The following is a 24,285-nucleotide window of genomic DNA, read 5'->3' as shown; positions in this document are numbered from 1 at the left end:
ATAGACCTAAAGCTAATTCAGGATTTTGGAAACCTTTGAATGTGTTAATGATTCCTGTAGTAACAAAGTTAGCATTATTGATCAGGATATTCCCAACATTGCACTCAGTCAGGGTGCAAGAAAATAGCGCATGAGGATGAGTTAAAGGACTGAAAGTATTCTTCTGCTGTTCACAGTAGAAAAAGAAATCACAGATTCACAACTTACTTTCATCACTGGTACAGCTGGAGTTGTGCTTGTTGTCTCAGGAGAGTACAAAAGTTCAGAAGTCACATTCCCTTGTGCAAACTTTGGTGTGGAACTGGCTAGCTATTTCAACAACAGTATTACACTGTTGTGATGTTAATGCTGAGGTGGATTTCAGTGATGCAGCCTATTACTTCCCATTCACATCAGCAAAAGGGAACAGGGTCTCCCTGATGAGAAGGAGTTGGCTGAAGATCTGGTTAAACTGGACTGAGTTATTTACAAGGGGGATCAGTAAGAGTATTACTTTTTTATATAAAATAGTTAAAGATCACAACCTTGAAGCAAGGAGAACAAAATGATCAAACTCAGCACCACAAAGCCAAAGTCAAGATAAATGATGGTGTACTGTGGAGATTTTACATGGCTGACCAGTGCCTTATACATATTTTTCAGCCGTTAGTCTGCTGCCATTGGCTCTCCCTCAGTTGGATGATGATGTCTCCTCTGAATATGTCCCATGGGACTTCATGTAACTGAATAGACTAATTCACACTCATGGATCTTTGGGCACATGAGACAGGATGTCCCATGACATAGCAGGATTCAGAGTGTGGAATTTGCTTCTTTTCATTTCCTTCTGTATCACTGTTCAAGGAAAGCTGCCCTGGAATCCTGAACATTTTAGAGTTGAGTAAAACTGGACCCTAATGGAGGGGATGATTTTCAGCCATCTCAGCACAATGTCCCATACACTGTAAATGAATCTCACTGGAGCTTTGTTTGAATCCTTGAAGAACAGGATTCAAGAAGGAACTAGGGTTAGTTCAATGGGTCTCCATTGAATCCAGAGAATGTGGGTAAGGCATTGAGACCAGGAGATCAGTGACACGTAGGAGGACCAGAAAAATACCAGCAACATCAATGCTATCCCCGCATTCTCTAAAATCAATAACTGAAGAGCTGAGTGCATTAGTAGAACAGGATCCATGTGAAGAAGAAAAGCAGTGAAGGGACAGCACCTACTGTGGATGTTCAAAATGGAATTTGGATTAATGGAGGCTATATAAAAAGGGAAATTATGTGATTCAGAATGATGTTTACTCACTTCCTATTAGTTAACATTTATTCCAATTTAGTCAACAAAAGGAGCACTCAGTAATGATAGTTTTGTCAAATGTGCATTTGCAATTAGGTCAAGGAAAGGAAGGACTTATCTTTCATTCATGCAGGGAGTTTTTAAAACTTTTTCATGGCATTTGGGCATCAATGTTAAGGCCAGCCCTGAACTGAACGGCTTTTCAGAAAACAGCTGTAAGTCTAACACATAAAGTGTTAGATTAGAGTCACATGTAGGCTTCCTTCCCTAAATGACATCAGTAAACCAAATGGGATTTTTGAAACACAATGCTAGTTGCCACGGTCAATTAAACTTAAATTCCATAGCTGGATTTGAAGCCATACGTCCAGAGTATTAGTCTTTAAATTACAAGCACACTGATATTACTACTGTGACCACTATTTCACCCATTTCAATATCCAACACTATTACTTGGGGTGTCCACACCTCTCACAATATTCCAGAGTGTCATGAATCAGGTACTAAGTGGGATGAAAGGAGTGCGCTGCCGCTTAGATAATATTCTAACTAGCAGTGAGACAGAGGAAGAACACTTGGTATAGCTGAACAAAATCTTCAACAGAATGACATCAAAGTTAAAAAGCATAAATGTTACTTTATGGTGTCAAGCATAAACTTCAATAGATCCAAGCCTGGCCTTTGCAATCTTTCTGCATAAACCAATTTGCCTATCTCTGGTGTTAATTAATAAGCCTTCTCCCTCCTGCTTCCAATGCACTTATGCCCTTCCTTAAATAAAGTGACCAGTATTTTGCACAACACTGCAGATACAGTCTCACCAAAGCCCTCTATAACAGAAGCATAACCTCCTTCTTTTTCTATCCAATTACCCTCCTGATAAATGCTAACATTGTTTGCTGTACTAACCTCTTATGACTCATGCCCAGATCCCCCTGCATCTCAGAGATCTGAAACCCCTCACCATTTAGATAATATGCTTATTTTTGTTTTTTATTTCTGGAAAGATGAGCAACTTCACATTATCCCACATTAAACTTCATTTGCGAAATGCCCACACGTTTTTCTGCAACCTCATCATATCTGCTTCATAATTTACATTCCTATCTCTGTTTTGTGTCATCAGTGAATTTGTCAGCCATATTTCTAAGTCATACCCCTTCATCTGAGTAATTTACATAAATTGGAAATGGTTGCGGTCTCAGCACCAATTTACTCATTACACATTGCCAACCTGAAAACGCCCCACATACATCCACTCTCTGCTTCCTGTTAGCCAACCAATTGTCAATCCATGCCAATATTCAACGCTCTGCAACATAACTGTTTATCATCTGCAATAGTCTTTAATATGACTCCTTATTAAATGCCTTCTGGAAATCTAGGTGCAGTACATCCATGGTTCCCCTTTATCCACAACACATGTTTCTTTCTCAAAGAATTCCAATCGATTGGCCAAACATAATTTCTCTTTCAGAAAATGATGTTAATCCATGGGTATTCTATGGAGTGTCAGAAAACATTTGAAGAAATGAAGAAAGTGCTGATGAGTAGGTTGCTTAAACTTACTATGATCCAAAGAAAACGTGGTTTTAATGATTGATGCCTTATTACAACAGTGACTCATGGTGTTAACGCACATCATCGAAGATGGTTTGGAGAAGCTTGCAGGAAATTAGAAAAAAAAAGATTAACAAGTTGAGAAAGAAAAGTTACCACCCAGACATGGAGTTACTTAGTTTTGACAATGCATTATAGTGGGAAGTTCACTTTATCAATCACGTACGTGGTTTAAAAGGGAGTTTGATCCTTCACGGCAGTGTGGCTTCAGAAATGCAAATCGATCTTGATGGTTCATCTGTACAATACAATAATCAATGTCGTAATTTTGCAGATCTTGCAAATTTGGACATTCTTTGGGACTTCCAATGTTGATTGATTTATTTCTAGCCATGGAGTTCTTGGTACATTATTTTACTCACAAAAATACCAGTGTCTGCCAGAACAATTAGTGAATGCCTTCACAACAACATGGTGCTCAATAAAGTGAACAACTATGTCATGAATGGCTAGCCTTAAAAACGTGATTTTGAGAAATTGCAGGAATGTTTCACACATAGAAATGAAATAGATCAATGTTGCCTCCTTTTTTGTTGCAAATCATTATTCTGCCATGGTTTAGAGAGAAATTTTTTAAGAGGAATTTCATTTAGAACACATCAGGATAGTCTATGAAAAGAGTACCGAGAAGTTATTTTTGTATTTAAAGGTAGATGGAGATATTGAAGAGCTGGTGAAAGGTTGTGAAGGATTTCTCGGGATGAGAAATGAGCCATTGATGGTTCCTGTTACTTCATAGTCAACACAAGAAAACCATGGGGATATATACATGTTGACTCCTTTGAGGGAGAAGGGGAAATGTGCTGTTTTGGTCAATAGCTGTATGAAGAAGAAAAATGCTGACTATATTCCAAACATCACAAGTTTCAGAACTACTGAGGTTTTGAGAAGTTGGTTTGAAATTGTGGACTGCCAAAGGTGTTGGTGTCAGATAATAGTCCACAGTTTACATCAGAAGAGTTTGAAATATTCCTGAGTAATAATGAAGTCAAACACATTTTAAGTTCTGCATCTTACTTAGCAGTAAATGGTGTTGCAGATAGAAATTGTGAAGAGGTCTTTCTGGACGATTTGCTAGGTAGACATATTAAGTGGTTATTTCTTGTTTCTTTCAACATAGGCCAAACAATTTCCTGTTCTCTTACAAAAGAACTAGTCCATAACAGGTTGCTCTCCTTATGAGTTAGTGTTTAAACATACTCCTAGAACAAAGTTTAATCTGTTTAAACATGTGTCATTAGCAATGTAAGAGAAAAGCGAGACGATGTGAAGATGAGTCATGAGAAGCAGGAATGAAACATAAAGAGTTCAATGTTAATCAGTAGTTCATGGCAGAAAAAGATCGATAATGACAAGGAGAAATATATGTTTAGAGTCATTGTAAAGAGATTATGTGCATTTAAATATCAATCAAAGATTGACGAGAGACTTGATCAATGTCATGAAGATCATTTGCTTGAAAAAGAGAAATGTGACAAAGGGAGAGCATGATAATCCTCCTACAGTCAAAATTCCTCCTACAGCCCAAAGTCAAGGACAAAAACATAGAAAATAGGAGAGGGGGTAGGCCATTCAGCTCTTAGAGCCTGCTCCATCATTCAATATGATCATGGCCGATCATCCTACTCAGTCACCTGTTCCTGCTTAGTCCCCTTACCATTTGATTCCCTTAGACCTAAGAACTATATCTTAGTCCTTCTTGAAAGCATCAATGTTTTGGCTTCAACCATTTTCTGGGCAGAGAAGTCCTGAGGCTCACCACTCTCTGGGTGAAGAAATGTCTTCTCATCTCAGTCTTAAAGGGCCTATCCCATATTTTCAGACTGGTTTGGTACACCCAGTCATTGGGAACATCTTTTCTGTATTTCCATCTATTCCTGTTTGAATTTTATTGATTTCTATGAGATCCCTCCTTAATCTTCCAAATTGGAGTGAATACCTACCTAACTGATCCAATCTCTCTTCATGTGTTGGTCCTGCCATTTCAGCAATTGATCTGGTAAATCTTTGGGAAAGAGCAGAAACCATTCAGGTTAATCAAAAGAATGTAAGAAGGAGGAAGAAGAAAGTCATTTTTTTCATTATTTGTCAAATAGTTACGTACAGTTATAAATGAAACTTATTTTTTGTTATGAGGAAATAATTCGGCCAGCATCAGTTTTGAGTGTGATTATGTTAAATAAAGGTTTGCAACAGAGCCTGTTAAATCTTCAGCTGTTATTAAAGATGGTTTATTCACATTGTATTCTGTGAAATAATGTATGTACCATTTTATATCTTATTGTATATGCTTTTTTTAAGTAGGGAGGAAGTGTAGTATGTTGCAAGATCTAGACACTTGGTTAATTTGCTATCTGTGTTGTCTTTTCTCTAGAGAAGGTCTGAGTAAAATTTAAAAACTGAAAGAACTGCAGATGTTGTAAATCAGAAACAAAATCTGAAATTGATCCAAAACTGATTTCTCTCTACAGATTATGCCAGACCTGCAGAGCTTTTTCAGAAATCTCTGTTTTTATATAAATAAAATTACTTCGGTTATAGGTGCCTGATGTGAGCTCAGAGGTTATTCTTACATAGTGTGATACAAAACATCACTCATCATTACTCTTTACTTCCTTCACCATTCACTCATGTCCTCTTTCTGCCCATTTCACACCCCCTGCCACTCTCACTTTTGGAAGTCTTCTTGCTCCCATTCTTGTTCCGATCAACTCCTCATTCCTCTTCCCGTTCCTGTCTCCAAGGTGACAGCGTTGCTATTTGCATCCAAGTGAGTGAAGAGTATCTGGAAAAAAACCCCAGAAATTGCTGATTAAACTCAGCAGATCTGGCAGCACCTATGGGAAGAAAGCAGAGATAATATTTTGAGTCTGATGACTCTTCATCAGAACTGTTCACAACTCGGAGATGCTTGGAGATGAGGTTGGGGAAGGGGTTGGGGGATGGACGGCGAAGTAAGTGGATAAGTGAAGTCAGAGTCCAGAGAGAGAGAGTTAAACAATGAAATTATGGATAGCAAGCCAGGAGAGAAGAAAATCTGAATAAGTGATAAAAAGAACAAGGAGTAGAAGACAATGGATGAGCTGTACATAGAATGTAATAACACGACTAGGAATAGGTGAAAATAGGTGACTGTGCCAAAAGCAACCCATGTCATAACTGGACTGGGTGTGGGGCTGGGTAAAAATCATTGAAGGATGGAATCAGGCTTGTATGTTATTGAACTCGACGTTGAATCCTAGAGGCTGTAAGGTCCCCAAGTGGAAAATAAGATGTTGCTCTTTGAGCTTGTGCTGAGGCTAATTGAAGTACTGCAGCAGGTCTGCGACAGAAATGTTGCCGTGGGAACATGGTGGTGTGTTGAAGTGGCAGGCAACTGGAATCTTGGGTTTTATTTTGCAGATAGAGTATAGGTGTTCTGCAGAGCAGTCACCCAGTCTGTGTTTTGTCTCCCCATTGTAGAGGAGACCACATTGTGAACAGCAAATACAGTAGACTGGATTGAATGAGGTACAGGCAATTGATGCTTCATCTGGAAGTTGTGGCTGGGGTCTTGGATAATGGGGAGGGATGAAGTAAATGGCAAGTTTTACATTTTCTGCAATTGCATGGGAAGAGTCTGTTATTTTGTGGGAAGGTGCTGGGAGTGGTGGAGTGGATCAGGGTGTCAGAAAAATGGTCCCTGCTGAATGCTAACTAAGGAGTGGAGGGGAATAACTGTTTGCTCATGGAATCGCATTGGATGTAACTGAAATGGCGACTTTTGCCTGTGGAGTCTGGGAGGGTGGTCGGTGAGGACCATGGGGACCCTATCGTTACTGGATAATCCTCCAGTAAGGAAAAAGATGGACATTTCTGAGGCACTCCTGCAGAAAGTGGCATCATCAGAACTGATTGGACAGAGACAGAGAAACGTGGAGAATGGAATGGAGTTCTTGCAGAAAGCAGGGTGTGATGATGTACAGTCGAGGTAATACTGGGAATCAGTGGGTTTGTAGTTGATATCAGTGACCAGCGTATTCCCACAAATGGAAAGAGAGATGTCAAGGAACGGAGTATCTGATTGCTGATGAGTGAGTGATTGATGGTTTGAGCAGATTGACAGGTTGGTGATCTGGTGGGTAGGAGATACCATATGAAGGCGTATCCTATACTTTGCCCTTGGCAGTGTGAGGTTATTCAAGATATTCCACATTCTGCAGGCAAGTCCTTAGGGTTAGACTGTGTGAATGGCTAGTGAGTTTTGAGAAGATTTGTAGTTCAGGTTGAGGTTCTGGAGGTAGGTTTACTCACTGAGCTGGAAGGTTCATTTTCAGACGTTTCATCACCTTTCTTGCTAACATCATCAGTGAGCCTCTGGATGGCGCACTGGTGGCATGGCCCATTTTCTATCCACGTAAATAGAAAGCGGGCATTGCCACTAGTGCTTCATCTGGAGGCTCACTGATGATGTTACCTGGTATGGTGATGAAATGTCTGAAAACAAACCTTCTAGCTCAGTGAGCAAACCTACATCTGTGAATGGTGTGAGGCCACCTGTTCCCATTCTCTCATAGAGGAGTTATACTGGTGTCTAGGCTTCCGTGGCAATGGGCTTATCTTTCCTTTTCTCCACCGCCATTACTCATGGCTTCCATGGCATATGGAACACTTGAAGTCTTAGGTCTGCCTGATCCTCTATTTGCTAGCTTTCTTCTTTTATCCAAGAAATCCAGAGACAGTTGCACCAGTTTCTAAGGGTGCAGATTCCCTTTGTCTTTAAATGGTCCAAACTAGTAGCAGGTCATGTTAGTCATGCATCCTACTGGGTCACCTGTTAAGTGTGCAGAGTTCATAAGCATGTTTTGAATTGGGTCCTTTGCTGAAATCATCTAGATGAACGAGCAGTGCAAGATTTGCGTGGACTGGGAATGGACGACCACTGTTGTGATCCCCACACTCGGGTCTTACATCTTACATTTATACATTAGAACCGCAATCACTGATGACAATGCCTCTTTAAGCAAAAGAAAAATCAGGCAACATGAAGGAATATTTTGCTATTAATGATATTTCTGCTACCATGTCATATTTTGTTAATGTACAAGAATGCTAACAGAATACAAAGGTGAGTTAGGAATCCCAACTAGGAATGAATTTGGTTATAATTGATTAAGGCCAGTCACAACGAATAATTTGTTTTTAAAAATCGTTGGCCTTTGCACAGTGCAGTAAAAATGTTCTGACTGTCATGCCTGTGCAAATGAAGAAAGCTAGAGTGATGTAATAGAGGTGATTGCTGCTGCCTCTGCTTGGTGCAGACTAAGCTGCTCCTTGGTGAACAGCCCCAAAGCCATGGATTTGATCTTTGCAAAGGCTAACATCTGTCTGCTGTCACTTTAGCAAGATTGATGACAGCCAGGGATGGGGATGAGGGGAGCGTGCTTGGAGCAGCCCCACTGGCAGCAGCAAGGCAGGCAGGGGTCAATGGCACCAGCTCACCAGTTGTCTCAGGCAATGGCAGGAAGCAGCCCTCATACCATGTTGGCAGTAATTGTGTTTGCTGTAGACAATTGTGCTGTCTGTGTTTTTGTGAATGGTACTCAGTAATGAAGATCATGCACTGTATTTGTACGTTGCTGGCCTAAATTACTGCATCTAACAAAACATTGCAATTTTGAATGAAGTAAAAGTGAAAAACCTGCCTCAGTCAAATTCCTGACATTCATATTTAGCTCCTGTATAAAGTTATTTATAATCTGAAGAAAATCTTTCTGTTACTTTAGCTTTGTTCCTTTCCTGTACTATTTTAATAAGTGTTGCTGATATTGAGAGACTGCAAGAGGTGCAACAAAGATTTAGAAGTATACTATTAGATGTGAAAAGCTGTATCTATCAAGAAAATCTGAAGAGGCTAGGGCACTTTTGACGAGAAGAGGCAAGGAAACGGGGTGGCATGATCGCTATCTTTACAATAATGAAGAGGTTTGATAGGGTTGACATAGAGCAGATGTTTCCATATCTGTGGGGCAATCCATAACTGGAAACTAGGAATGGTCAATAATAAATAGAGTGGAAATTCACAAGAAGCAGCTTTATCCAGAGGGCTTTAAGGATATGGAGCTTGTTTCATCAAGAGGTAGTTCAGCTGAATATCACAGATGGATATGAGGAGAGCTTGAATTTGAATATGCAGGTAGGGTTGGATAAAGTAGAGTGACAAAAAGCTTGTGTGGAGTATAAAACAGCCCGAATGAAACATCTGTATGTTCTATGTCATTTTATACCGTTTTTAATTCAATTCAAATAAGTATTCCTCTGACATTGTTGGTTAATGAAACAATGTATTACCTTTTCTTTAAGCTAAATACATTCAAACAACTCCAAACTTGACACTGTATTAAAAGTTGAAAAATTTGTTGCTGGAAAAGCGCAGCAGGTCAGGCAGCATCCAAAGAGCAGGAGAATCGACGTTTCGGGCATTAGCCCTTCTTCAGTGAAATGCTGTAAACAAACAATCTTGTGACACATCATGAGCACCTATAAATAAACAGACTTTGGCAGAATGGCTTGAGATCCTTACTTCAACAAATTTGAGATGAAGACAGCACAAAGAATGTTATGTCATCACTGGTGAGACCAAGGATGCGCAAAATTATTTTAATCTTTTCAGAACTTGATACCAGAGGCTGGACTCCCTTCAAAAATGTCTAATTGCTCCATAATATGTTAAAGAGCAATGTTGTAATAAGCTCCACCATCTAATGCTATATTATGAAACAATTGGTGGAGGTCTTATGATCATTTCCTTGTGGGCTGCAATACAATGTTTCCATTATATCGCTTCCACACTGATTATTTCATTGACGTTATTAAGCTGAATATATATAGTGCATTTTCAATGACAGTATTCTCAGAATTAAACATGCCGTCATTACCTTAAGACTAAAAGATTCAACTTTTTTTTTCTCAAGCTCACACAGGTTTTAAAAAGCCTTTAATTCACGCGTTAAACAAACATTTGATTTGGTCACCCTATGAAGACTACACTACTATTTCGTACCATGGCAATGTTGTGAGTCGTTTACAGTTTTTAATGGTTATTTGGTCCACTCCACTTTTCTAAATCAAGTTTATAAAAGGTCTGTGTGAGGAATGTACAGAAATACAGTTTTGAAACTATCGTATGGCTAAAAATGCATTTTGAACTCTAAAAGTAATTTAGTACTCAGAAGGTTAATTTATCTTGGGGGCATGTTATATTACCTTCCATTTACAAATATGAATTATATTTTCTTTAACATTTATATTTTATAGTAGATTGTTGCTCATTTTTGTATATTAAAATTCATGTATTTCAAAATAATATAAATTGCTTTTCCCTTTTAAACATTATTTTCCCCGAATGAATGATTGGATAACATAGAAAAAGGGTATGTGCAGATTTTACTTCCTTGGCTTATATTCGTAGTGAATAAAAACAAAATGAATACCATCCATGTATAAACATGTAGACACGTAACAATAATATACAAATACAGCTACTCAATTACTCACATTTTTGTAAATTATATATGCCTAAATTTATATACTTGTATAAAAATGTCTATATGTTAAATTAATTGTCTGCATACCTACACAACATTTTATACTAAATTATGTGCATACTGTGCCATTTATAACTTTACATTGCAGATCCCACATATAGTTAATATACATCAGAAAATATTTATAGCCATATGTATTGTTTATGAAAAATAATCTACGGTTGTCAACATAATTAATTCTACTATATTAAAGAAAAATGACTATTTCTCAAAAATGAATGCTACAGAAATTACTGGTTCACAATATCAAGAAGGATGTAATATAATTTTGGAAGTCCAAGTACATTGTAAACACTACAGTTCATTTTGAATGCTTCCGAACTTTGACTGACTGACAACGAACCTCAAATAAAATAATTAGACTTGAACTGTCTCATTGCAGGTTTGTTTTATAGTTTACAACCTATGACAGATTTTCGGAATAACTAATAATTTTACTCCGGATCTATGTGGTGCTAATCTGGTATTTAAACAAAGCATAGCAACATAAGAAAAGATGCATTTTTGTATTATTACATGTGACATGATTGTGAAGGAATTTTAAAGATAAGTTGAGGCGCAACATCTATTATACATCTTTGAAGATGATGACAGTTATACCGTAGAATAACATTACAACCTTTGGAATAATTAAAATAAAAATAACAGAAGCAACAAAAAAGACAACAAATGTGGGCTGAGCATTGTATAACAATCCAAGAAATAAAACAATAATTCAAACTGCACTGATTTGTAGCAATCACATAAATGACAGAGCTGCCTTCTGTCAGCATTTTCATATTCAAAGGGGGGTGGGGGTGGCTTATTTTTTATAACTACTGAAACCAATGCAACTGGAGGCTACCGTGTCTTGTCCAGACATCAATGTCAGCACTATCCTAGGAATCTAGGTCATAGCAGCTCTAGCAAGATGAAAAAGAAAACTTAGCTCTGCAACCATTCATCAGCACAACAACTGGCAAATAAAGATAAAAATCTGCCACTTACCTGCATTTACAGGCAGAATTTAATCATAAATATTTTAGTCAAACATCTGAAATATTTTGGTCCTTAGTTGTACTTTTAGCTTTAACCTTAACGGTTTTGAGGAGTTACTATTTAGTTTGCTTTTTGTAAAATGGGAGAATGAGCACAGGTGACAAGAGGCTGGGTGTGGGGGTGTGAACTAGGAAAAATGGGAGACAATATAGTTTACATGCAACCCTTTTTAATTTAGATTGGATGTACAGGCATGAATCATGAATAGGTTTGCTTGTGCTTTTCAGAGCAAAAACAAGCCTCGGCAGCCATCACAAAGTTTACAAAGAGGCCGGATCAGGATGGGCCCTGCAGATTTGGCAGCATTCATCTTTTAACAAAGTCAAGCATATGCTGCTTTGAGTGTAGCATCTTTGCATGCTCAATGACGTGTTTAATGTCACCTTTCCCATTGTAAATCATCCCAGAGTAAAACCGCAAGGGACAAGTACACTCAGAATAAAGCAAGCAGAGGGCTAAGATTCATCAACAATACTGTGTTTCTTTTTCCAGGGGCTTAGGTAATTATTTCTCCTCTCCTCCGACCCTCAAAAAAAAATAAAAGATTTATATTGTGATACAGGCACCTAATTGTTTTAATTCCACATAATAAGAGAGTAAGTATTACATTGTAAAAAATATTGCACATCATTAATGACATGCAGAAACATCTGATTAATTCACATAGACAATCTGTTTTCTGGGCTGCTTGTGGAACTGCTGGTGTGAAGAGAGCTTCTGGAGGCATGTCAGTTAACATCAAACAGCTCAGCGTTGCCAGCTGTGATTAATCGAAGACTTTACAAGATTGTTTGTTATCAGCAACGTTTTAAATGGAATGTCCATGCAGTATATAATAAACAGGGAAGATCTCTCCATCACCTGAGGTAATGTATGTTCTCACTTTCAGGAAGGAGGACAAAGCAAAGCAGAGCTGTCAGCTCTTTGCTGCAGAAGAAGGTTTGGACTTATGCTGAAGTAATGGAGTTATTCATTTAATTTTCAGTCTTTGCAGTGCAAATATTTGGAATTAACTCATTTCTTTACAGTATATTATTTCAGCTTTGCTGGTAGATTTAGGAGATGTCAGAAGAAATATTATTAAAAAGCTACCCATAAAATCATTAAAATATTGATTTAGTGTTGACATGTGATCATCATATATTCTGTTACAATAGCACTCCTTAATTTGAAAAGAATGCTTTTAAATATTCCAAAGTCATAAAAAAATTGAGAAATTAGAGCTTTAAAGCACCTATCAAAAGATAAAATGTGACTACTATTTTTGAATTCATGTTTACAATAGCATTTTTGATTCAAGTAAATTCAATTTAGTGATAACAAACAATAAATGGAACTTAATCTTAATCCTTTCCATGTTAAATAAATAAAAGCTGCATATAGGTACAACAAGCATCTCTAACCATGTTCTGTTATGTAAAATTAAAATGTTGTTTACTCCAAATATATTACCTTGGAAAACATTATTTTTAGATATCACAGCATCAAAATGGGCAATACATTTGTCAGTCTGTGTGAGCATTAACATATTGTCAGACCCAACACAAGGGAATGTGGAAGGCTTGTTTCGATTATGACTGTACATGTGGCTACCTGGTAGTTGGAAGCTAGCCTTTGTATTGTTTGGGGAGGGGACTACATAAAAGGGATTCAGGCCTTGCTGGCTCTCTGATTTCTCTCCTCCACCTGTCTTAGATATCACCCTTGAGGGCAGTTAACCAGCTAATGCATGAAAAAATTGCATTTTTTAAGTAATGACTGTTTTATAATAAGTGACCATGTGTACGCTGTTCAACGGGAGTCCAGGTACAGGCAAAAATGTAAACTTTGGAAAAATTTACAGAACGGCTCAGATGTTGAACTGCTAACTGACTATCAACACCCAAGTTTCCTTCCCTATCATTCAACATTTTAGATTTTGTATAGGCATACTATAAGAATAAATCTAAACAAGTGGTCTGTGCATGATTTGGAGATTGACATTTTTTGTTTTGGTGCACAATGCAAAGTACAAAGCTTTGACATTGCATTCAAACTAAGGAGAGCACCAGCATCATTAAATTGGAAAATTCAGCCCATAGGGATATTCAAATGTTCTAGAATGATATATCATGACGTGCTAAACCCACAGCACGGACTATTTTTCCTTTATTATAATAATGATAAACTATGAATCATATTATAACTCTAGGCAAGCAGTAGAAATGAGATTTGCGTAAGAAAAAGTTTTATCATTTTTGAACATGAGAAGCTACAAGATCAATGGTATTCTCCAATACTGTTTGACAATTTTAAAGATATAACACTGCATTTTATCATAGCTTTCTAAAGCGATGATGGGAAAAATCTATGAGCAAAATGTAACAGAACCTTAACCTACAAAGTGTAAAGCACCTTTCTATTTTCTAACAATAGCAACTCCAAGAGATCAGCTTTGTGGGTTTTTTTATCAACATCCCACCAGGAAGAAAAGATCCTGAAAATAAGTGAAAACAACTCATCTTTTTAAAAAATCTATGAGCAGAATTTCTATCTTGAAGGGCCCTTTAAAAATGAGAACAAAGGTGATGACTTTGGTTAGGTTAAAATTATTGATCAGGCTGTTACCACGACAACTGAGGCCCCTTCTTCAGGTGTAAAAGTAATGTAAGGATATAAAATCCATGATCTGTTTTATTAGGTAAAACAAATCATCATCTCAGTAAAACTGGCCACAACACCCAGCATCACCACATAAAAACAATTTGCTAAACAGAGGATTTTTAAACGATTGAATTTAGCTTCCTCTCATTATGACACAATTGTTTGATATATGCCACTCTCCCCATGCACTTCATTCAATTAAGAAGATAACTTTTTTTATATAAATGTCACTTTGAAACTTCGAACTTTAAATTGTGCTATTATAAAAAATTCATGGCCAGAATGATCTGATAATTCAGTGTTCTGATACCAGCAGATGTTTTGTCTAACATGTTCCCCGAAGCTGTACTTTGCCTTCATATCTTTCATTTCCAGTTGCTATCTGCAGACTGTGGGATGTCATGTACATACCCTATAGCAATACGCAGCTAGTCGCATCTAACACCATGGCGGGTAATGAGCTTCACAAGATGCTTGTCGCAATAACTCTGCACTTCCCTAACCATATGGAACACAACACTCTGAAGCCCACAGACACTTTTTTTTATTATTACAGTTCAGCTCCTTAAACCATAATCTGTGTGATGTCTACTGATGGTATGCCAGGAGCCGCTGAAAACAAAGTTAACACTTTTACACATCATCTGTTACAAACATCTAATTTGGGAAGATAAAATTCCATAGAACCAAGGCTTTTGCTGACTCGTTGCTTTATCTCTTTTCTTTCCCCTGCCCTGTCTTTTTTATGAACTATGCATATGTATTAAAAGGGATTTGTTTTCCCTTGGTACCAATTTGCATAAAGTGCAAGCCATCATTGGTTAGAGAGAAGCAAATTACTTCTCCAGCAAGATCTCACAATTTTTTTTTGTACAAACCGCAGACTGAGGCTGTTAACAGCACTTAGCTAGATATGCAAAGTATCACTTTTCTCAAACCAGCTTGATCAATGAGAGAAAAAAAAGAAATTATTGAATTAAGTGCTAGGCCAATCATTTAGCAATTCCCTCAGCTGCCTTTGCAAGAACCCTTCTCTTAAGTCTCTGGTCTAAGAATTTAGAGTAATCATGTAAAAATGATACCCTGGTGCTCTATGATCTGCTGAATCTCTCTAATGCCTGATCCCAGAAGAGAGCTTATTAATGGAAAGATGCACTGCTTCTTTCTGCTCCTGTTTCACCAGAATATCTCCCATGGATTCACCAATAAACCCACTGCTGATAACTATAATGAACTTCTCTTTTATAACAGAGCAATCCTAGTATCGAGCTTCTGTATTATTTACCTGCTATGTTATGCTGCATAATGGCTGGCTGAGTGCATTGACTAGCCTGCAGATGGGCTTCTTTAGGCATTAAAAGGATGTAAATAAGAAGCGAGAGTGTGAGACTGTGTAGCTCTATATTAGGCTGTATTAGCCGCATCTGCTTATTGGGTAATTTTGTTCTTTCTCCCGATGGCTTTCTGGGGAAAATACTTTTAATAGAACATTCAAGCAACAAGCTTAATTTTATAGCTGTTTACCTGTACATGAATGATGTGCATAAATCTGGCCCTGAAACCCAGATCTTTTCAAGACCAATGCTAAGCTTTCCTATATCCTATTTTCAACTCATAAAAAGCAAAACTTGAAATGAAGCCAAATGTTCATTCTTCCATAAAACTGAAGGAGAGTATAATCATTCTTATGTTTTAGATTTAGCCCACTCAGTGGAAAACAATTTGCCCATCTTTAAAGTTATTCTTTCAACCCAACTGCCTACTTGGGTGGATGCAAAATAATCCACAGCACGATTAAGAAAAAGAGGAGAAAGTTAAACAAAAAATAAAGCATAGCATATGCTGGAAATCTGAAACAAAAACAGAAAAGGCTGGAAATCTTCAGCATGTCTGGCAGCATCTGTGGGAAGAGAAAATGTTAATATTTTAAGTCAATGATCTTTTGTCAGCGGAGGCATTTTTTTATTTCTGGTGTCTTGATTGATATTTATTCGTCAATCAAAATCACAAAGGACAGCTTGTCTGGTCACTATCATTTGGCTGTTTGCACATTAAAATGCTGACTTCAAAAGTACTTCATTGGTTGTAAAACACTTTGAGATGTCGTGAAGTCATGAAAAGCACTATACAAATGCAGCATTAAATAATATATTGTGCTTTAGCTTTGAATGAACTACACTGTTTAGAAAATGTCCACCTCAAATTTTGGGATGTCAACACTGTGACAGTATGTATTTCAAACTTTTGTACTTTAACATATTTTGGGTGGGAGGCTTTGGGCCAGTTTAGTTCCAAATGCTAAATCTGATTGACAGTAAACTCTTTTGCCATTTCTATTTTGTATTTTCTTTTGAATTCTAGGTTTTATTTAAAAAAGGAATTATGATTCAAGTGAGCGATTGATTGTAACAAGTGAATTGTTTATCAGCTATGCTCACTCAGAACCATGCACTGTCACTTAGTCTTAGAATTTTTATGCAAAATTATGGTACTCTGGCATCAAATTGCACTACTTGTGGTAAGTATAGTAATTTGCAGGAATTGTTGCTGGATCTTGACTCACACTGTACCACATCACTTGCCCTCATGATTAGCAACTGAATTTTTTTTCCAGAATCCCCAAACATTATCATAGAATCACAGAAATTTCAATTCAGAAGGATACTAGCCATTCATCCCATCAAAAATATGCTGGTGATAACTCCGCCATTACCCATTCTAATCTCATTTCTCTGGAGGATAGCCCCTCCAACAATTGTTTTCTCTTCATGTACAGCTATCGATAAAGAAAGCTCAACCAATTTTCAGCCATGACAACTGAACACCTGAGCAGCCATGACAACTGAACACCTGAGTAACCATGATCACACTGAACACTTGAGTAACCATGATCATACTGAACACCCGAACAGCCATGGCCATACTGAACACCTGAGCAACCATAATCATACTGAACACCCGAACAGCCATGGCCATACTGAACACCTGAGCAACCATAATCATACTGAACACCTGAACAACCATGGCCATACTGAACACCTGAGCAGCCATAACAACTGAACACCTGTGCAGCTATGACAACAGAACACCTGAGCAGCCATGATCACACTGAACACCTGAGCAGCCATGACAACTGAACACCTGAGCAGCCATGACAACTGAACACCGAAGCAGCCATGATCATACTGAACACCTGAGCAGCCATGATCATACTGAACTGCAGAGCAGCCATGATCATACTGAACACCTGAGCAACCATAATTATACTGAACACCCGAACAGCCATGGCCATACTGAACACCTGAGCAGCCATGACAACTGAACACCTGAGCAGCCATGATCATACTGAACACCTGAACAACCATGATTATACTGAACACCTGAGCAGCCATGATCATACTGAACACCTGAACAACCATGATCATACTGAACACCTGAGCAGCCATGATCACACTGAATACCTGAGCAGCCATGATCATACTGAACACCTGAGCAGCCATGATCACACTGAACACCTGAGCAGCCATGATCATACTGAACACCTGAGCAACCATGATCATACTGAACACCTGAGCAGCCATGATCATACTGAACACCTGAGCAGCCATGACAACCGAACACCTAATCAGCCATGATCAATCAGATACTGGTAGTTCTTTCATACCCAACAGTGCCATTGGAGAAGGGTTTGCTGTTGCCAGTACGACCCCATACCAAAGCTTGAGATCGATGGTGGGCTCAGTCACATGGTGGGAAGGGGACCTTAGAGAGGGGAATGTGGAGGTGGGAAGGACGGTGACAGCAAGGACAGAGGGTAGGTCTCTGTGGGCTCTTGCCCCCTTTCTAAATTCAGCCATTCAATCAGACACTGAGTGACTTATAAAGAGTGATCACTATCTCCTATCTCCTCCAACCCCATAACGGTGGGAGCCTGGAAGCAAATACACCAGAGTTTGCTTGTCACATTCCCTACATAGAAACATGCCCACATGAAATTCAATTTAGTTTCAACTCATTCATTTTGACTTGCACCATTGATATCAACACAAAGTAGATACTTCCTTGCTGTTATTTGTTATTTTTCAATTTGGACTTTTATTAATGAACATAAAGCTGGGCATCTCACTATAGTAAAGAACTGTGAGTCATTAGCTACCAATGTCAATATTGGCTGCGAGGCATCAACTTCCAATGGAACCTAAAACTTGCCCAGAAAGTTCCATAAGGCCTTTACTCCTTCAGATAGTTATTTCTGTCTGTTTCAAGATGCAAGATTTCTTTAATGTGTTAATTGTAATGGGAGCATCACTCACTTCATCAGACAGAGGAAATCACACTTTGGCAGTTGGTTCATTACTCAATTCATTTCATTTGCCTCAAGGTCACCCAGATTTGGCCATATTGAGATCAGCTAAACCACGCGGCTCCACAGATAGAACCAAGCCCTTCTTAGACTGAGGGTGGGATGTTTATTTCTGGTGCAGCCCTTAGGCAGTCAATCGGGCAGCATATAGCTATTGATCCTCCAATAGTTCCAGAGGGGAACCAGGTGCATTTTGAAGGTCATGCCTAAATAACATTTACTGGAGAACTGTACGTGTCCAACACTGCTCCAAGACTGCACTCTGTCTCCAAACCATTCCAATATTGAGTGATCTAACTGACATTTAGAGCTGAGTAAGGAACTTTGGTGCAAGGTGATGGGACTCAATCTTGATGAGTATTTGAGGAGGAATGAAGGGGATATCACAGTGACAGTCGCCAGTAATTCAGGTAGCTTTTATGAACCCTGGAGGAGAATTTGCACTCTTAGTGACCTCACAAAAATGCAATAAAATTTCCCTTCAAGCTCAAGTCCATCTTTTATTCAAATCCAAGCAGACATTGGTTGGTGTGATACTCTGCTTGCTCTGCCCGAATGTTGTCATAAAATGACAAATGGTTCCTATATCACCTCATCAAGCTGCAGTAGAATTTAAATCTGTGTTTTGCTTGGCCGAAATTATCCAGTGATAAGCCTTTAGAAAATATCCTGCAGTCATCATGATGACAGGCATAATGACAATAAGCCATTCTTTCATCACTGTTAAAGAACCATTGCCAATGCTAGTTGGACAAGTGAGCTCGCAATCTCATCCACTGACTCTGTAACACTCCATTTGCCCAATGAGAGATTAAAGACCATCTCATATGCAAACTCAAAAACTTTGCATTGGCATTTTGAACATTTTCATTTAAAATCGATTACCTAATTGTCAAAATTCACACTAAATAAATCCCACAGAATTGCTCTCAATTTTATGACAGACTAAAAATGCTGTTTGATTTGGATGAGATCTGTGTGGTTTAAAGATCACTTGTAAAAGGTTTGACCAAAAATAATACTGTTCTAACAAATGTTCAGTTACTTGGGAGGTGTGCACATTACTAATGAGGACAAGGCAACAGCAATGAAATAATGAGTTAGTTTGTCTGGCCTTGGGAGCAGTGATGTGACACTGAAAGTTGAGGCATTTTGGGACATGGTGGATGTCCAGGACACACAAATGAATTAAAATTGTCACGGAGATTAAAGCCATGCCTTTTTGTGCTTCTTTAGATCCCTCTCTGAGTTTCTCTTTCACTGATGTCAATTTCACAATTGGTATTTACATGCAGTAATTTACCTGGATATTTCCCCTCGAATTATTACATTGATTAATCCATGGGGCAACTCAGTGTTTGACACTTGTAATCAGTCTCTAGATCACACCCTCATACTTCAACATGATTACCAATCTCACAACCTCTCTCTGACATAACTAGCCAATGCACTCCTGTAATACAGCAGGACCCAACTATCCCCTCCTCAACCTTGACTATCCCTACCCTTTGTCATGGATATACAAAATCCTCATCCTAAGTAACCTTTTTCTCCTAAATCAACAACTCCATCTTTCAACCTGACTACCCATTCATCTAAGCTATTTGCAAGTTCCAAGCCAATACTTATTCCTCAATCATTATCACAAACTGATGATCTGGTCATTATCACTTTACTGTTTCTGTGGATTCCTGTGTGCAAATTGGCTGATGCATTGCTTATATTTCGAAGTGCCTGCACTTCAGACTTCCTTAATTTGTTATAGAACACCTCAGGCAATCCTGAGGTCAGTAGAGGAGCTCGATGAATGCATTTCTTTCTTTTTTTCCAATACTTCATTAAACTTGGAACATTTTGAAGATGTTGCCTTTTATTTGCCTTATTTAAAAATATTAATCAAATAGTGCTGAGTCCTGCCATTTCTCAGCAAATTCTGTTCAAGTCATTTCGTCTCAGGACCTTTTCTCCATCCACATAAGGAAGTATCAAGTCCTGACAGATTGCAGCCTCTGCACAACATCGTCAAAATTGAGTATGGACACCTCAAATTTCCACGCCAGCCCATCATGTTAAAACACAGTGTACCAATGTATTGCTAACTAAACATCCAAGATAATAATTATTACATGTTCTAATTCAACGTACAATATGAACCATTTTTTGTGATATTGTTTTAACTTGAAGATGCCAAGAATGAGTTTGTATCATCAATACAGAAAGCAATGTCATTCAGTATGTAGGAATTGTGTTGATTCTTGTACATGAAGGACTCTCCTGTAACTTGTGTGTTGTATTTTGAGCTTTGATAAGAAAAACTCAAAGTTTGTATCTCCACTCATCAGTATGATTGGTAAGTGGTTGGTAAGTATATAACGATCCCAATACACATCACCCTTCATGATAGTAAAACAAACTGAAGTCAAAAGGAAGGCAGTGCGTAAAAATAGTTGGGACCTAAATGGGTGGGAGAATGTTACCAAAAACATCTTTGTTCAAACAAATATTCCTAGTTTTAGAATTTAATAAATCTTTCTTTCATTCTTTGTCACAAGTGCTCACACTGTACCTTGAGTAGTGCCCAAATAAAACAGCACATCATGACCTAGATTGTCAACACAGCAATGAGCCTGTCTGTTGTATTAAAATGGCAGATGTGACTAAAAATTGTAAATCCTGTCGCTGATCACGGTAATTTCCATTTCTGCAGGGGTGGAGTGGGAACAATCAACAACAGTTTCATGGTCAACATTAGACCCTTAAAGCCTGATTTATACTGAATGTAAATTCCACCATCCGCCATTACAGGATTCAAACCCTGGTCTCCAAAATGTTACCTAGGTCCTCAGTATGTGGTAGCTAGGCAGACTTGGTCTGTTGCTATCAGTAGTTCAGTGGCAAAAATGGTAGACTTGCCATAACGTACCTTGAAGTAACCTGGGCCAATAATATAGCAGACTCTATACGTAACAGAACACCTGTATGTTGCTCTATAAAATTCCTTAAAAAAGATAAAAGCTATTTTTTAATGCCATTTTTCAAATGATGACTTCTAGACACAAAGATAGATTTTAAATGAAACTTTACCAGTTTTTTAATAATCTAATTCTGACTGTCAGGCTGAGTATGATAATAAGATTCTGTTGTAATAAAGAAATTATCACTGTCTTTGACATTATTTTTATTCTACCACTACATTATTCAGCTACATCTGTTAGATATGTCATGCAATGGGAAACATTTAACTGCTACCAGCTTCAAATTTTATTTAGTAGCTACGGAGTTAAAAATACAAAGTTATGATTTTATTTTCTTAGATGTAAGGAAGGATGAGAGGTTCCATCAGTAAAATACTTTCAGCACATCTGTGACCTATTATGAACAGAACAAAACTGTACAAGAATTGAAACATGCAAAAACTTGAGTTAATTGTGTTTCCTGACAATAGACAGCCTCAGTGCATAAAATTCCCATTTACAGAGCTCAATGTGTCAAAAATGTATTCATAAATTGTAATTACCTGCCCTTTCAACCTTTGACAGGCATAACTAAGAAATGCAATAGGTCTTTGAGAATGCAAATGTCAGCTTTTGTGAAGAGAAAAAGATTTAATGTTACTATTTGGTCCTTGAGCATTAATAGTTTATAGTTGTTCTTTTGAAATTTGTTCTGTTTTCAGTGAAGTTAAAGGATTGCTTTTGTTGCAAAAATCAGAATGCATATTAAAGCAGAGATTCAGAAATTCCTTGAAATCGTGCTGCATCCTAGCTTTGTGAAAGTGATTTAAATTGAGACCATGTTTGTTAGTCTCTGGACTGAAATTCTCAGAATCTTTAAGAATTCATAATGCATAATGTGATTTCATATGGATTCACATTTTTGATTCAAACTTCACTTATAGCAACTGGAAGATCACAAGATATGAATTTGAATCATTAAAACCCAGATACATTAAAAAATACATACAAAACAAACCAACAGAGAAATACGGGCTTTACAAATGTTAACCCTCTCCATCCCCTTTCAATTTTTTTTCCACGTACAAAATTTTGTTTCAATAAGTCATCTTTTTTGAATTTTATATTTAACTCAAGCAACCTTATAATCAAGAATGAGACAGACTTAAGTCATTGGCCAATATAATGTATTTTGAATTGATTGACTTGACCTAAAACTAACAAGTACATTGTCTAAAGGACATGAATGATGGCTTCAAATTAAAAATCACACAACAGTCCAACAGGTTTATTTGGAAGTACAAGCTTTTGGAGCGCTGATCCTTCATCAGGTAACTAGTGGAGTAGGATCATAGGGCACAGAATTTATAGCAAAAGATCACAGCTTCATACACTGATGTGAGATATTGAAAAAACTAAGATTACCGTTAGGTTTTTCATGTTTTGGAATGAGTTGCAGGTTTCTATTCATTACTATGTAACTAACAGCCTGACTCAAAATTGAAATATGTACAGACTCTAACCCTGTACATTTAATGCATTGTCTGAGCTGAGATGCCACGTTTTTTAAAATAAAACCTTACGTTAACCCAGCCCAACCTCAGCTCCTCCACGTCACGGCTTTAAATGAAGTGGCAAACACAAAACTGCAACAAAATAGTTATTGGGAGGCATCCTCTCCTCAGCTATTTGCTGATTAAGGTTTCTCACTTGTCTGGAAGAAGATTTTGTAGCCAACAATAGAGAAATAAGCATGCATTTATTACCTCTATAAAAATTATTCACAGAGAATTGCTTTTAAAAAAAGAGGATCTGTGCTGGGTCCACCACTTTTGTTATTTATATAAATGATTTAGATGTGAACATAAGAGGTATAAGTTAGTAAGTTTGCAGATGACACCAAAATTGGAGGTGTAGTGGACAGTGAAGAAGGTTACCTCAGAGAACAACGGGTTCTTGATCAGTTGGGCCAATGGACTGAAGAGTGGCAGATGGAGTTTAATTTAGATAAATGTGATGTATTGCATTTTGGGAAAGCAAATCAAGCTGGACTTATACACTTAATGGTAGTGTCCTAGGGAGTGTTGCTAAACAAAGAGACCTTGGAGTGCAGGTTCATAGCTCCTTGAAAGTAGAGTCATAGGTAGATAGGATAGTGAAGAAGGCGTTTGGTATGCTTTCCTCTTTTAGTCAGAATATTGAGTACAGGAATTGCGAGGTCACATTGTGGCTGTACAGGATATTGGTTAGACCACTTTTGGAATATTATGTGTAATTCTGGCCTCCTTCCTATCGGAAGGATGTTGTGAAACTTGAAAGGGTTCAGTAAAGATTTGCAAGGATGTTGCCAGGACTGGAGGATTTGAGCTACAGGGAAAGGCTGAATAGGCTGGGGCTGTTTTCCCTGGAGAATCGGAGGCTTCTCATAAAAGTTTCTCGTAGAGGTTTATAAAATCATGAGGGGTATAGATAGGAAAAATGGACAAAGTCTTTTCCTTGGGGTGGGGGAGTCCAGAACTAGAGGGCATAAGTTTAGGGTGAGAGGGGAAAGATATAAAAGGGACCTTAGGGGCAATGTTTTCATGCCATGGGTGGTGAGTGTATTGGAATGAGCTGCCAGAGGATATGGTGGTGGCTGGTACAATTGCAAAATTTAAAAGGCATTTGGATGGGTATATGAATAGGAAGGGTTTGGAGGGATAAGGGCCAAGTACTGGCAAATGGGACTAGATTAGGTTGGGATATCTGGTCAACATAGACGAATTGACCCGAAGGGTCTCTTTCTGCGCTGTCCAT

The 24,285-nt window shown here is 37.9% G+C and overlaps 1 long non-coding RNA gene across 1 annotated transcript in view; it reads left to right on the top strand.

Moving 5' to 3' along the window:
• LOC140483064 (uncharacterized) overlaps positions 1 to 10,859 on the top strand; it is a 147,598-nt gene extending 136,739 nt beyond the window's left edge. The window contains exon 5 of the long non-coding RNA XR_011961876.1: positions 9,248 to 10,859. This is a non-coding gene — a long non-coding RNA (uncharacterized lncRNA). The remainder of the gene's footprint in view (positions 1 to 9,247) is intronic.
• The last annotated feature ends 13,426 nt before the right edge of the window (positions 10,860 to 24,285 follow it).

Source organism: Chiloscyllium punctatum, chromosome 11, assembly GCF_047496795.1.
Source record: "Chiloscyllium punctatum isolate Juve2018m chromosome 11, sChiPun1.3, whole genome shotgun sequence".
Lineage (NCBI taxonomy): Eukaryota > Metazoa > Chordata > Chondrichthyes > Orectolobiformes > Hemiscylliidae > Chiloscyllium > Chiloscyllium punctatum.
This window is presented reverse-complemented; position numbering and strand designations above follow the sequence as displayed.